Source organism: Schistocerca cancellata, unplaced genomic scaffold (assembly GCF_023864275.1).
Source record: "Schistocerca cancellata isolate TAMUIC-IGC-003103 unplaced genomic scaffold, iqSchCanc2.1 HiC_scaffold_1132, whole genome shotgun sequence".
Lineage (NCBI taxonomy): Eukaryota > Metazoa > Arthropoda > Insecta > Orthoptera > Acrididae > Schistocerca > Schistocerca cancellata.
This window is the reverse complement of record NW_026047131.1, coordinates 331034-347590: the sequence shown is the minus strand read 5'-3', so window position 1 is coordinate 347590 and position 16557 is coordinate 331034. Positions and strand designations below refer to the sequence as shown.

At 39.7% G+C, this 16557-nt stretch overlaps 1 protein-coding gene across 2 annotated transcripts in view; it reads right to left on the bottom strand.

Annotated features, from left to right (window-relative positions):
- The window catches only part of LOC126159400 (uncharacterized), an 89121-nt gene extending 79341 nt beyond the window's left edge, over positions 1-9780 (bottom strand). The window contains exon 1 of one of the 2 annotated variants that reach the window (XM_049916516.1): positions 9664-9780. The gene's annotated coding sequence lies outside the window, so the exon portion shown is untranslated. The remainder of the gene's footprint in view (positions 1-9663) is intronic. The other variant, XM_049916517.1, reaches the window with a different exon arrangement.
- Positions 9781-16557: the final 6777 nt, after the last annotated feature.

Sequence of the window (16557 nt, the reverse complement as noted above, 5' to 3'; positions counted from 1 at the left end):
TTGTGAAGATTTGATCCTGAAAGATCGCCCTGGAAGAGAAGAGCCCTCAGTCTGCTTTGGAGATGTTCCAAGTAGATGAGCACGGAGAGGGGGTATGCTGCAGGAGATGGATAACACACGGGAAGTGGTCGCTCGAATATGTATCAGAAAGTGCGTACCACTCAAACCGGCATGCAAGTTGGGTAGTACATATAGAGAGGTCTAAATGGGAATAGGTGTGAGATGTGTCCGAAAGAAAAGTAGGGGCGCCAGTATTGAGGCAGACAAGATTGAGCTGGTTGAAAAGGTCTGCCAACAGGGAGCCCCTCGGGCAGGATGCTGGAGAGCCCCAAAGGGGATAGTGGGCATTGAAGTCTCCAGTTAACAAAAATGGTGCAGGTAGCTGAGCAATAATTTGCATCATGTCTGCCCTGGTAACGGCAGACAACGATGGAGTGTAAATGGTACAAATGGAAAATGTAAAAGTGGGGAGAGTAATTCGGATGGCAACTGCCTGCAGGCCGATGTGCAATGTGATGGGATCGTAGTAAATATCATCCCGGACCAGCAACATAACCCCTCCATAAGCCGGAATACCTACCACAGGGGGTAGGTCAAAATGCACAGAGGTGTAGTCTGCCAAGGCAATTTGATCGCATGGGCGTAGCTTCGTTTCCTGGAGGGCTACGACGAGCGGACGGTGCAAGTGGAGCAGCAACTTCAAGTCCTCTCGGTTGGAGCGAATGGTACGAATATTCCAGTGAATAAGTGCCATCGTAAGAAGAAAAGGAAGATGAAAGAAGGGGTCACCTCAAAGGTCACTGAGGGCCTGGCTTCGTGCGAGCACTGCCGCCGCTATCAGTAGGCAGACAGTCATCGTCCATTGGTTCTATATGTTCATCGGCCATCTTGGTAAGATGGCCGGGAGGGGGAGCTTCCTCCGCCGGTGAACGGCCAGATGTTCGGCTACCAGCGGTGCGGCCAGGCGAAACGGATGACGGCCTGGGGCGGCAACCACTGGGTGGCGCAGGAGAAGAAATGTGCCGTGGCGGAGGAGGAGAACTGTGCTTCCTATGAGCCTTCTTGGAAGGTCGTTTGGTGGAAGTACTGGTCGATGGCTGGGAGGTCGAGGTATGTAGGAAGTCTGCAAGGGACGGTTCCTTCTTGAAGGCCCTTGCATCTGACTTCTGGGTCTTCGTCTTAGCAGAAGCTGATGAAGGGGCTTGTGTCTGGGGGTGATGGGAGGAAGAGGAGACGTCGACCGCGTGATCTTAGCACTGACCAAATGGACGACCGAGGTGCTGAAGGTCAGATCGCATGTCTGGGTTGCCACCTCCCTGGTAGTCCGAGGAGAGGCGAGGACAGTACTGTATTTCCCCGCTGGGAGCAGCGTGGGCTTCCTACTAGCAAATAGCTTGCGAGCAGCCGAGGTGGACACTTTCTCTTTGACCCGAATTTCTTGGATACAGCGTTCTTCCTTATAGATGGGACAGTCGCGGGAGGATGCCGCATGGTCACCCTGACAGTTCACACAACGAGGAGACGGAGGTGGACAGTCACCCTCATGGGCATCCCTGCCACAAGTGACACATTTAGCCGCATTGGAACAAGACTGGCGAGTGTGATTGAAACGCTGACACTGGTAGCAGCGCGTAGGTGTCGGGACATAGGGGCGAACAGAAATAACCTCGTAGCCCGCTTTGATGCGCGATGGCAGCTGAACACTATCAAAGGTCAAGAAAAGTGTCCGGGTCGGTACAAGGTCATTGTTGACCTTTTTCATGACCCTATGGACAGCCGTCATGCCCTGCTCAGCGAGGAAAGACTGATTCTCCTCGTCAGTCAATCCGTCGAGAGATCTAGTATAGACCACACCACGAGACGAATTCAAAGTTCGGTGAGCCTTCACCCGGACAGGGAATGTGTACAGGAGTGTGGCTCGAAGCAGTTTCTGTGCCTGAAAGGCGCCCTCAGTTTCTAGTAGCAAGGTACCATTACGCAACCTTGTACAAGACTTAACAGTACCGGCTATGGCATCGACGCCCTTCTGGATAATGAAAGGGTTGACAGAGGAAAAATCCTTTCCGTCCTCAGATCAAGAAACGACGAGGAACTGTGGGGCAGGCGGTAGTACTTTTGTCACTGGTGGCTGGCCATGTTTCCGTTTGTGGGCAGAAGTCGAGAGAGAAGAAGAGAAATCCATTGCGGAGGAATCCCCCACGATTGCCAGCGTCTCCAATGGCGTGCTCCTTCCTTAGGGGGACCCTCTCAGAGGGCACTCCCGCCTTAGGTGAATGTTTACACCTCAGGTCACACCTCCCAAGAAACAGACGGAGGGACCAATCGGCATGGTCAGAAGGTATCAGCTCAGGCAATCACCCCTCCCTGGGCCTGGCCTTTACCAGGGAGTACGTGCGTGCCTTACTTGTCTACCCAGGGCGGGGAATTATGCGTTACCCCGTCACCGGCTACGCGTGCGAACGCGTGGGTCGGCCTTCAGGCGCGCACAGGGAGGAAGGAAGAAGAGGAAAAGGAAGAGAGAGAGGACAGACTGTCTCAAACGCCGAGGCGGAGACCAGAGAAGGCAAGGAGAAGAAGGCAAGGAGAAGAGTAAGGAAGACACTGAGATGGAGAAGAACAAAGAAAGGAACCAACCAAAGGAAGGAAGAAACGAGAAGTGAAAAACCAAAAAGACCACAAATATAGGTCGTGGAACTGTCCGTCTCCGGACCCAGGCGCTAACTACCCCCTTGAGGGGGATGTACTCCTTTTAGTCACCTCTTACGACAGGCAGGAATACCTCGGGCCTATTCTAATCCCCGGACCCGCAGGGGGGGGGGGGGGGGGGGGGGGGGGTATCAAACTTGGTAGCATTAATGTCAAGGAGATGGTGAGAGAAATAATGCTGAATCAATGCAACTGAACCACTTTTAATGAGCTGCTACAGTACATTATACCATTACATACTGGTACCGATATCGCTACAGAAGAGCCTCACTATGGTGCACATCACCGACCAGATAAGTTTGCAAGAACAGGATTGCATTCTCCGCAACAGACGAAGTATGTCCATAGGTATGCTGGCTACCTCTCTTGATATGCTGCACTTCAGATCAGCATGTGTGTGGATGTTTCCTTGGTGAATCCTGTCTTTCAAGTAGCCCCACAACCAGAAATCACAGGGAGTGAGATCAAGTGATCGTGCCGGCCAAGCATTTGGAAACAATCGGTTGATAATTTGATCATTTCCGAATGTATTTCTGAGAAGCAGATGAACTTCAGAAGCGATGTGCACGGGGGACGCTGGTGAAGCATATTGCAGTAATGCTGGCCAGTGACACTGCACGTCTTTGGCCCTTGAGCGCCAGCCTTTTCAAAAATGTATGAGCCAATGATGAACAAAGCTGTGAACCCACACCATATGGTAACATATTCACCATACAGAGGAATTTCAGGCACAGTGACTGGAGGTGAAGATCCCCACACCGGCAATTCTGTGTGTTCACCTCATACGTTAAAGAAAAATGAGCTTCGTCTGTCCGTAGGATGGTCCAGGACCAGCCCTTGTCAACTTCAACCCTTGTGAGAAAGAAGAGCAAAGTCAACAACCCGTTGTGTGTCCTGTGGTGCAAGCTGCTTCATTATATGGACCTTACACAGATACAATTTGAGAATGGTTCAAAGCACCTTCTGAACAGTGGACCACAGGATGTTAAACTATTTTAAACAGCATGCACATCACCTGATAATCAGCAATTGCATGCAGTGTTGTCTGCCACAGCAACAGTAATTTCATCAACTATCTGTGGTGCAAGCGATCGTCGGCCTCTTCCCAGAGAGACGCCCAGTTCTCCAGTCGATTCGAATTATTTCATCACATTCCGCACAGCAGGCACAGAAACAGAACCATTCCGCAATCCTTTCAGCCCGCGATATTCTCGAAGTGCAGCTGCAGCATTACCGTTGTTTTGATAATAGTGCTTCACCAATAATGCCCTACTCCTTTTTTCCAAGCTCATGTTGACACATCAACAAGTGCACTGTGGATGGTCAGGATTGCAAGACTATGAATCACAATGACAGATAATGGCACGTGGTGGCCATAGTTGGACTGCACGGTGGCACTGTTACACATGGAAATCATGCACCCCAAACTCTGGACATTAAGGCCACCAAGTGGTACTCATATGGTAATTAGTTTCCGCAATATAGTGTGTTAAATAGGGAAATTTAATTACAACCACCCAGTACAATAGACAAATCTCCAATGTATATTACTATGCATATTATGAACAATTTTGTACGTTGAAGAATGCACTGCATAAATCTTACAATAAAGTGGAAAAATAATTTAAATTCTCTTGAAAGACACACTGTGATTTTTCAAATGCAAGACACCAGCACTGAAACAGTTGGCAGAGAAAAATGTTTATTAAAAGGCAGTTAGAAACATGTGAAATGATCAGTATGATAGTTACTCTCAAAGGAAACAGTAATATTCCAGGAGAAATCCGTAAAGTAGCATTTATATCCAATGAATTGTCAATCTGAGTATATTTTTCAAGCAGGCAGAATCACTTAACTATTGTTCTCAAAAATCAAGGAAATAGACAGGCCTGGTGATTTTAATGTAAATTTTCTTACCTGCAATAATGATAGGACACATTCTGAGAGTTTAATGAGCTCTTTTAATCTGAGGACAGTTATTGACTTTCTCACAAGAGTGATGTAAGACCAATTTTAAATGCTACAATTTGGATGACGGCGAAAAGGGAGGACAGGTAAAGTGCAGGCGATACAGGCACTACTGAAGTGCGTTATCATGGCAGCATGGTAGATGATGAAATAGTTAGCAATATTTTCAACAACAATTTTTGGACAATAACTCATGAAATTGGTAGTAGAGGGTTTGTGGTTGATGCCGTGAACTTTCTACAAAAATCTGCAGAGAACAAAGTCAGCCAGATGCATGTAGGGCTATCCCACTATGAGGTTGGGAAGGTGATAACACAAATGAAAGACAAAAATAGCACTGGTGTGGACAATGTATCAATCAAAGGGGTTGACAGAAGCGTCCGATCCCACGTGTCGGCTTTGACCCGTGACGTAAGGGTGTTGTCGTGTGTGATGTCATGACAGCGTGGAGTTTGGTTTGTGAGTGTGGCGTGTTTGTAGATGTCATCGTGTTGTGGTTTGTTGTGCTCTCTGGTGGTATGTTCAGGGTTTCCGTTTGTGTGGTGTAATGGGCTCAGTTTGCTTTTGCTCTTTATCAAGAATTGTTCGCGTGTCGGCTGTGTTTGTAGTGGAATTCGTTTCAGTGAGTTAACGATTTTGTGTGAAGGTTAATTTAGTGTTGTTTGCTGTACGTCGTGTGGTAATTTTAGTAAAATTAATCGGTTGTTGTTTTTGTTCAGGAATGGATAAGACAGATAAAATTAACACTGCGCAGGTCAAGGGAAGTGTTCAATCCCAAAGTGTGGCTGTGTATGTTGGTATTGGTATTGGGAGATGTTTTTGAGCTATATAAGCCAAGGGAAGTGTGATCCTAATTTATGGGATCGGAAGCTGCTGATGAGCTATATAGGTCAAGGGAAGTGTCCGATTCCAGAAGATATTGTGTTCAGTGGTATTTGGGGAATTTTGTTATGTCGGTTTTTTTCGTCATTTTGTGTGGTTTTGTATGTGTGTGGGTGCCTAAATTTGTTTATATTTAGTTTGCCCCCCACCGAAAAACACCCCATTTTCCACACACGTCCCGTTAGGCTTTTTGTGGAAAGTGTGTGTGTGTGTTTGTTTTTCGATGTATTTTCATCCTCATAATGTGTATGTAACGACTTTATATGTGCTGTATTGGAATCGTGGTTTATGGTCATTTCCGCCATATTTGTGATGTCACGGGTCAAAGCAGACGGGTGGGATCGGACGCTTCCGTATTTCCCAATTAAAGTAATACAGCAGTGCTATTAATTTATTTTTAAGAGTTTTGTCAAATATTTAATGAACCTTTAAATCAAGGTGCTCTTCCTATTGGATTCAAATGTGCAATTGTCGAACTATTCTTCAAAAAAGGTGATAAAGCTGAGGCTTCCAAGTCATCCACAAATAATGGATAAGTTTATGTACAAGAGGATTATGGACCATCTAAATGCAGTATCCATAGTAAAATTCTACTATGGTCTAAATGGAACAGCAGGGATGTGGCATGAAACAAGAGGGCAGAAAGCAGAAGGTAGTGTCAAATAATTCTGCAATAGCTACTGCCTGTTCTGACTTGGGCGCAGTGAGATGTCGAATATTGTAGAGTTCATATTCTTAATCTTTATCAATGAGCTGCCATTGTGTGTGAGCCAAAAAGCACACTTTATCCTATTTGCAGACAGCACAACCATTATGGTTGACAAAGCAACCAACTGCAGTTTAGAGAACACTTCACCCACAATATTCAATGCAGCTCTAGGCTGGTTCACTTCAAATCATTTGTCTTTCAGTGTTCACAAGACTCAGTTCATTCAGTTTCAACTGCACACAAAAAACAGGAAGATGCTGAAATAAATCGACAGTTAAGCCTTCAAAATTCCTGGTATTACACACTAATAATCAGCTCTGAAAGTAAGTCCACATCCTCAACCTATGAAAAAGACAATTCGACACCAGATGCTGTTTGTTCAGTTACAATTCTGTGATTTGCAAACAATCAAAGCTGCATACCTTGGATATTTATGACGTATGACGTTATATTCAAGTGAAATCAGTCACATGTAAACAAATTCTTCAGTATGGCACATCTTGCAGCACTCAAATGTTGAAGAAAAGACTTTAAATGTTTGGCACCAAAGCTTTTAATTTAAAGATTTAAAAATGTCTTTTTTTTCCAATGTCTTGATGGCACCAATGGAGGTAATCAGGTTTATGAGTAGAATCGACCCTAGACACTCTTGCACAAATTTATTCAAGCAGCTCGTCATGAATGCCAGTACATTTTTTCACTTATGTGCTTGGTCAACAAGAATAGTTTAATTTACAAAATAAATATCGCAATGCAAGTAGTAAATGATCTTCACGAAGATACAAAACTCTCAGCATAGGACAAAAAACAGTACATTATTCAATCATACAGGTATACATACAATAAACTTGTTCACATAAAATCAGTCACTGGTGGTCTGATTAAAATTTTTCTTTTGCACAGCTGTTTCTATTCTTTACAGGAATTCTTTGACTGTGTGTAATACTTTGTGGACTGCATTTAATTTTAAGCATACTGATATGAACTTCCTATGAAAACTGGTATCTCACTTGACAACAGACATCCTTATATATGATCAAGAGGCGAATATGGAAGTGTCATATTCCACCCGTCTGCTTTTACCCATGATATCAATATAGTGGAAATGGCTATTCTAAGCGTCAACAATATGGCACCTATGATATCACTACATACACATGGCAACAAACACAAAAATACGTATAAATTAGATAGTAACATCTCCTTCCAAAAATACAATCAAACTAATGGGACAACTGCAGGTAATTTGGGGTTTTAGGGAGGGGACAAGCTAAATGTAACAGTAAAAAAACCACCACGATCCTAACACACACATGATGAACAAAAAAAAAAAAAATTACAAAATCTGCAGGAATCTGACACTTCCCTTGACCTATATAGGTCAATGGCAGCTGACAATACCAAAACACCAACGCCTACAGCAAAAACTACGGAAATTGGAATTTGACATTTCCCTTGACCACAGCTTTCGGTACCCACCTACACCTACATATAAAAATACGAAAATCAGAATCTGTCATTTCCCTTGACCTATATAGGTCAACCATAACTACTGATATGGAAAAACCAACACCTACCGCTGCAAAAAACAAAACCATAACGCCTCAAAAATTAAAACTTCCCTATGTAAATAAAAAACACACACACACACACACACACACACACACACACACACACACACACACAGAGACAGACAGACAGAGAGAGAGAGAGAGAGAGAGAGAGAGAGACAGAGAGAGAGGGGGGAGGGGGGAGCAATCAAACACAACAAGATAAGATCTACAAACATAACCAACTCAAACTATTAAGACAATGGTCCTCAGGTGATTGAACATGTTCTAAATGTAGCCATGAATGTCCTGATCAAATAATTTGGAAAAAATTGAAAAATATCCAGATTATAGGTAATAACAATGACAACATGCACTAAATGTGTTTCAGCTGTATCTCTAAGAGTAAATGTTAAATTAGGTTTTCTCTCTATAATATACCCCCCCTCCCAACATACATGATCATTTAATCAGTGAAATAATGAAAAGAAATATCCAAACTTTTTTTTTTATGTAACCCACTAATGAATGTCAACTCCACATCTTTTACAGTGCACAAGAACTTCACTTACTTCCATGAAAAGATCATAAATGAAAATTGAAGTCTTACTGGCAGTAAAAAGAAAGCAAACGGGCAGAAATGCAAATAAAACCTGAATGCTGAAATAGTGGTGACTAAGTCAGTCCTCTAATACACAGAGATAACATTTCAAAATTTTTGTCATCCTCAAGGAGCTCCTCTTTGCAAGTCTACATAGCTAAGTGATCCTAATTTAACCAAAGGTGTCATTTATGAAGGTGAGACCAACACCAGTCTCTCAAGCTATTTCTGATATTTCTTTACAGATAAACTTCATTAACAACATTTTATAAGGTTAATTTATTATGAAAAAGATCCAAGTTCTTCATGGGAAAGAATTTACATCAAGTAGACTCATTTCCACAATCTAGCCGCTTAATTTGAGAGACTTATTTACCCAATTTCTTTCCTTTCTTATATTTTTAGCTTGGTATTATATAGACCTTAAGCCTTACAATGTCTTAAAATAGTATGACTGCACTGTATTCAGTCTTAATATATGAACAGTTAACACACACAAACTGCCCTACACTCTGCCAGCACAAAACCGACGTAATTTTGAATCCCAACGAACTGTAGCATGTTATTCGAAAACTTCTTTCAAAACGGGTTCCCTCTCAGAACACAAACATTTAGATTTGTTATTGGTCAGTTAATAATGCACAAACTCCCACTTACGTTCGAGTAGGTAATTTTAATTTATTCGAAGGACTATAGTGATACGACCAGAACATTAAATGTCATTATCAGAAATACTTTCATTTCACTTTTCACGCCGAGTGAGTTCCTCTGCAGCCAGCAACGTATAAAGGTGAGCGAAGGTGGTCATATGCAAATTTATTATATAGTGAATGTGAACACAATAAACGAGGTATAATGCACAGTTAATTTCAATAAAATGTGCGTATCCAGAATTTCAATGCGCAAGTTCAGAAGACAGAATTTTTCCAATGCATGTTTATTTCAAGGAATAACATTTCTTTCTTTATATCGTGAAGTTTTAGCACTGTCATCTGGGATATCGTCGGGGCTAAAATCTGTATGTCATAGGACTAGATTTATTAGTTTCTTTCTGAAAACTTCTTAAACCATAGGTATTTTTCCATTATTTGGCACTAAGCCTGTAAGTCTAGTTTTTCGGGTCTGACACCATCCAGAAATGATACAACGAAGGAATCTTTCGAACTACTCACAGTCGTGCTAAATGCAAATACTAGATAACCTGAAAATAAAATCTGTTGTATATGTGTTGTAATTATGAAACTTACCTACAGACTACTGTACAGCGCGAATGTGTCAGCGTTCATCATTTAATACGTAAATACCGCCATATATTCCATAGGCCATACTGCGACCACTGAGCAGCGACCTATCAGCTCACGGGAACGACCACAGATAAAGCGTCTATCGGAAACAAAATAAACGCGATGGCGCCCAATTAAAAAGCCTCACACATAAATGTTACAAATAAACTCTTCCTCTCTTGCCATTTTGCCTGTTTCGTAGTATGGTTCAATAAAAAAAATGCTAATACATGGTTTACATTATCATTTGTGGACAAATTTTGGAGGAAAGTTTTCGTAACTGGCCGTGACATGTTTTTCGTTTAAAAAATATTATTTTTATTATCAATATTATATATGAAGACATAGATCTGAGTTGAACGTTACCTAATTGTAGTAAAGCCGTATTAGCAGCTCGCAAATGTCGAAAATGGATAAAAGTCGCCATATATAGATATTTTTCCGACATTGTAATTTTGGGAATGTTACTCAGATCAGAAGACCTCATGCAGCGATTATGTGGAAAAAAGGTGCAAACCTTTCATCTCAGTCTTAAGTCACCTCATAAACAAAGCTTTTCGAAAGGTCCGCTGAAACATAAATGTAAGACACAGCAAGAAATGGATCAACAGAGAAATCATGAATGCTAGATTTGAACGAAAGGTGTGGAATGTTTAATACTCAAGCAGACTGTGAAATGTACAGATACAAGAAAAAAAGAATATAGCAGGGTGATAAGACAAGAAAATATCGTTATCAGAAGCTGGAACCTCATAAAATATTTCTTAAACAAGATGGTTAGTTAGTTATATGTTCCATATGCATAAATACAAAGAGGAATGAAGTTATATCATCTGAATACAAGCAACCGTTTTAGTGCCTTAAGTGATAAAATTGATGAAACAGAGAAATCTACTCATCTGAATACAAGCAACCGTTTTAGTGCCTTAAGTGATAAAATTGATGAAACAGAGAAATCTACTCAGGTGGTAGGACGAGACAATGTTCCTAAAAATTCGACAAAAAGACCAATTGAGAGTCAGCCAACGAATAAAATTTTATTACTATCGGACAGTCATGGGCGAAACTGTGCATCATTGCTAAATGAATTTTTGAAACCCAAGTACTACACATCATCTGTTGTTAAACCAAATGCATGCCTCAGTGGTGTAGTTGAAGGGGCATCAGATCTTACTAGTGATTTCAATTTGGACGATGCAGTTATTATCCTTGCAGGAATAAATGACATTCGTAAGAAAAACAACTTTATTCCAGACTTAGAAAAGTTGACTGCAGCACTTGATCATACAAAGCTATTGTTATGTACCGTTCCCTACTGTTATGACAAGCCAGAAGTCAACGAAACAGTGTACAGATTTAATGAATATATAACGAATTTGTCATCTAATTTTGTTAATGTGAAAGTAATTGATGTCAATTTATTCTTGCAAAGGCCTGATTACACTAATCATGGACTACACCTGAACAAAACAGGAAAGCTCAGACTGTGCAGGAACATTGCTTCATCAGTATCAAACCCATGGAAACGGTGTGATGTAGTAAAAACACTTACAACCAGCTCTGCAAGAAAGGTCAGATTTTGTACCGGTACTGTAGAAACCAATTCATGCCAAGGTAGACAGGGAACCAATGTGAATACAAGAAACAGATGTATAGCTGTGTCTCACCCTGTCACTGCCAATGACATATTAATACCATATGATGAAGTTCCACCCAAAGAACCTCAAGGACTGGAAAATAATTCCGATGCAGTATCTCCAAGGATAAAAGGTAATCCCCGATTTTCTACGAGAGAAAGAAGAATTCCAAAAAGAAACAGTGATTTTTTATGGCCAGCACCCACCCGACCTCACCAACGACATCTAGTGAACAAATCTCCAGCTGCGACATAGGTCTTAATGTATCCAACACAGTTTTGAGTGCAACGGGGACTAACGGTGTTAATGGACAAGCAGACCAGCAGAAGGACAGTAGAGGTAGCTATAAGAATCTTATTATTCTTCATCAAAATATCAGAAGTCTCAAAAGTAAATTAGAGTTTTTATCTGTAAATTTAGGGGACATGGACACTGTTGACCGTCCTCACGTTTTATGCCTTACTGAGCATCGTGTAACAGTTGGAATTGATGGGCTGCAGCTTGATGGGTATGATCTAGCTACTCATTACTGCAGAACAAGTAAGGAGAAAGGTGGTGCTGTAATTTATATAGACAGTAAAATCATTTATAAATCTTTAGATCTAAGTAAGTATTGTGTAGATCAACATTTTGAAGTTTGCGGGACTGACACTTCTGCAAAGGACATGTTACTTACTGTGCTTGCAATTTACAGAGCTCCAGCAGGGAAGTTTTGCATCTTTATGAATAAGTTAGAATCTCTTTTGACCAAATTGTTCTCTAAAACTAGAAATTTAATAATTGTAGGTGACTTTAATGTCAACTTCTTAACTGATAACAACCTCAAAACTGACCTGGACCACTTAATGAATTCTTACAACTTGGCTGCGATGGTTACCTGGCCCACTAGAGTTACAGAAAATTGCAAGAGCCTTCTAGATAATATTTTCATTGACAAGAATAGAGTCAACAGTGCTAGTGTGAGCAAAGTAATTTATGGCCTGTCTGACCATGATGGACAACTTCTGAAAGTAAATAACATCAGTTTGTGCAATAAAATCTCCCACACCTATAGGTCCTATAGATGTATAAACACTGAAACTGTGTCTGCCTTTAACGACTATTTGTCACAGATAGATTGGGAGCCAGTGTACAGCACATCAGATGTTAATGATAAATTTAACCTTTTTTTAAATGAATTTATATCTGTATTTGAAATGGCTTTCCCAAAAAAAACTGTCAGAAAGAACAATGAGGTTTCTTCCAGTAAACCATGGATTACTGGAGGTATAAAAATTTCTTGCAGGAATAAGAGGGAGTTACATGCCTCACTAAGAGTATCAAATGATCCCCTTGAAAGGTCTCATTTTAAGTTATATTGTAAAATTTTAAAAAGGGTGATAAACAAATCCAAGAGCCTGTATATTAAGTCTGAAATTGATAAATCTGAGAACAAAATAAAAGCAGTTTGGAATGTTATAAAGAGAGAGTGTGGCAAGAGTAACAAGAATGTTATTACCACAGAGATAAGCTATAAGGATGAGGTTATTCATAATCCTGTAACAGTTTCCAACATATTCAACAATCACTTCATAACTGCAGCAGAACAAGTAGGTTGTAACGGTCCCTTAAATGCTGCTACGCATTTATTACACAGAGCTAACCCTAACACGTATGACCCAATTTGTATTGCCCCAGTTACTATTACTGAAGTTAAAAATACCATCAAGGCCTTAAAAAATAAAAATTCCACTGGTATTGACAACATTTCACCAAAAATACTGAAGCATTGTAGTGACCACATATGTCAAGTCCTGTGTCACATTTTTAATGAGTCTATCCAGCAAGGTGTTGTCCCAGAGAGATTAAAGCTTGCCGTTGTGAAACCACTTTTCAAGAAGGGTGACAAAACTAATTTATCTAACTACCGTCCAATATCACTACTAAGTAGTTTCTCAAAAGTATTAGAGAAACTAATGTATACAAGAATTGTAGAACATCTTAACAGCCACAACATACTCAACAGAAACCAGTTTGGTTTCCAAAAAGGTAGATCAACTGAGCAGGCTATTTTTTCTCTCACAAATGAAATTTTAGAGTCAATAAATAATAAAATGTCACCTATTGGAATTTTTTGTGACTTGTCTAAGGCCTTTGACTGTGTGGACCACAACATTCTCTTACATAAGGCTAATTTTTATGGCTTGCGAGGTAGCATTGGTAGATGGATAGAATCATATCTGCAAAACATAAAACAGAAGGTGATAATTAATGGTGCCAATGATAGTCCCATTTCTTCTGATTGGGGCACATTAAAGTGTGGTGTGCCTCAGGGGTCCATCCTAGTACCTTTGCTTTTCCTTATCTTCATCAATGATCTCCCACTTTGCACAGACACCGAGTGTAAATTTACTCTTTTTGCCGATGACACCACTATTCTGCTTGAAAGTCGAACTAACAGTGACCTAGAAAATAAATGTAATGCTGTACTCGTTGACATCCTACACTGGTTTAAGTGCAACGGACTAACTCTAAACATTCAGAAAACTCAGTATATGCAATTTCACACATCTCAACAAGAAAATGAAGTATGCCACTTAAACTGTGGTAACCAAAATATACTACACTGTGAATCATCTAAGTTCTTGGGCATTCTAATTGATGGCAAGCTGAACTGGTCTGAGCATATCTTAGACCTACATAGAAGGCTCAGTGTGGCAACTTATGCTCTGCGTGTAATCACCCCCATTGGTGATGAGGACGCTACTAAAGCTGCCTACTTTGGTTATTTTCATTCTAGCATGTCGTATGGCATAATATTTTGGGGCAACAAGCCTTTAGCCAAAAAAATATTTACTGCACAGAAGAGAGCTGTTAGAATCATGAGTGGTGTTCATCCAAGATATTCTTGCAGAAGGCTGTTTCATAAGTTACAAATATTAACACTTACCTCTCAATTCATATTTTCTTTGATGATTTTTGTTTCTAACAACCTATCTCTTTTTAAAACTAATAGTGAATGTCATGATCATAATACTAGGTCTAAAAATGATCTACACAGGGATCTGAAACATTTAAGTCTTGTTCAGAAAGGTGTTCATTATTCAGCCACAAAAATTTTCATCTCCCTTCCATCAGGTATTAAAGATCACATTAATGTCTTACCTACTTTTAAATGTAAATTGAGAAAATACCTAATGGTAAATTCCTTCTATTCTCTTGATGAGTATCTACAGATAAGCAATGATTTTTTATACTGATAAAAATTTGTTTGCTATAGATCACATTAACTGTTTAATTTGGAAAATGTACTATATTTCCTTTTTAGGTATTGTTTTATATTACTTGAGCTATACCTTTGATTTGATTTTAACCTACAAACTTATTCATAATCTTATGGTACATTTTTGTCATTTTATATATGTGTATTATTTGTTTAATTTGGAAAATGTACTATATTTCCTTTTTAGGTATTGTTTTATATTACTTGAGCTATACCTTTGATTTGATTTTAACCTACAAACTTATTCATAATCTTATGGTACATTTTTGTCATTTTATATATGTGTATTATATCTGTTGTATGTAATCATGACTCATTCCACATCCTTGTGATTTATCACAATACGGATTAATGGAATACGAAATAAATAAATAAATAAATAAATAAATAAATAAAATAAAATTAAATAAGACAGAAAGTGGGGACATAGTACTTACAGCACAAGGGAACAAACTGACTGACCCATGTGAAGCGTGTTTAACTTTAAATAAGTATTATGTAAATATAGTTTAGAAGCTGGGAGACTCTTGAAGATAGACAAAAACCGTCTTGAGAAAATCTACTAACAAAGTTTCAAGAACCAACTTCGAATGATGACTCTAGGAATATACTACAACCCACTACATATCGCTTCCAAAGCGGTCTTGAGGACAAGAGCAGATTAATTACAGCATACACAAACTCTGTGAAACAATCATTCTTTCCACACTCCATACCTGAACGGAATAGGAAAACGCCTTATAACTGGTCCAATGGAATGTACCCTCCACCACTCACTTCACAGCGGTTAGCATACTATAGCTATAGATGTAAAAGCTAATGAAATGAAATGAAGCATTGACTAAAAGGAGTATAGCTTAACCAGAAATAACAGAATGCCTATTCCTATTTGTAACAGATCAAACAAGTTAAAAATATTATGAGATTACTAATAAACGGAGATAAAGAGAGCATAGATAGAATATCTGCAATAGTAAGCAAATACAGCTCACAGTATCTAGCAAAGGTAACAGAAAGAGGTTTGTTTCCAACGTGTCTGGGAAAGACTAAGGTGGTCTAATTTATAAAGTCAGTGACAAGGGGAATCCTGAAAATATAGACATATAACAATATTATGAAAAGGATGCTATTCGCCATATAGCAGAGATGCTGAGTCAAGATAGGCACAACGAAAGGACTGTTATAAAATGAGCTCTTGGCCAGTGTGTGTTATTCATCTCCGACGAAGACTTTGTTGGCTGAAAGCTCATTTTCTAACAGTCCTTTTTTTGTGTCTATCTGCGACTGAGCATCTCCACTTTGTGGTGAGTAGCAACTACCCTTTTCATAATATTGTTACATTCCATCCTGGATTTTCCATTGTTGAACAGATGTATAAGACTTACACCTACCTTATCAAAAAACTGTAGGAACAGCTACGAAATTATTAGAAAAAGGATATCCTGGATGAAGTGAAACATGGATTCATGAAAGGAAACTGTACAAAGATAGCATTAGCAAGCTTCATGACACACATAATCAGACCTTTGGAAGAAAAGAAGAAATTTAATTGAGTATTCCTAATTCCCTCAAAATCCTTTGTCTGTGTATGTCATTGCATAAATATAGTATCGGGGGAAGGTAGACACTCTAATAAAACCATTCGTGGAAAACAGAGAAAAAAGTGTAGAATTAAGATAAAAGGTAAAGAATACAATGGAAACTTTTTACTCTGATTTTGAAGTAGTAAAGCATATTGTAGCACAAGGCTCAAAACTTGGTTCCTATGTGACTGATACATAGGAGATTTTAGTATATTACTAGATACATTATTTAATGCTGGTTCTTGAAACTTTGTTAATAGACTTTCTCAATATGGTTTATGTCTATGTTAAATAGTCTGTCAGTTCAATCTCTTCAGCATCACTGTAACACACTACCATGAGTCAAACAACCCCGTCACCATTCGTGCTGTCCTTG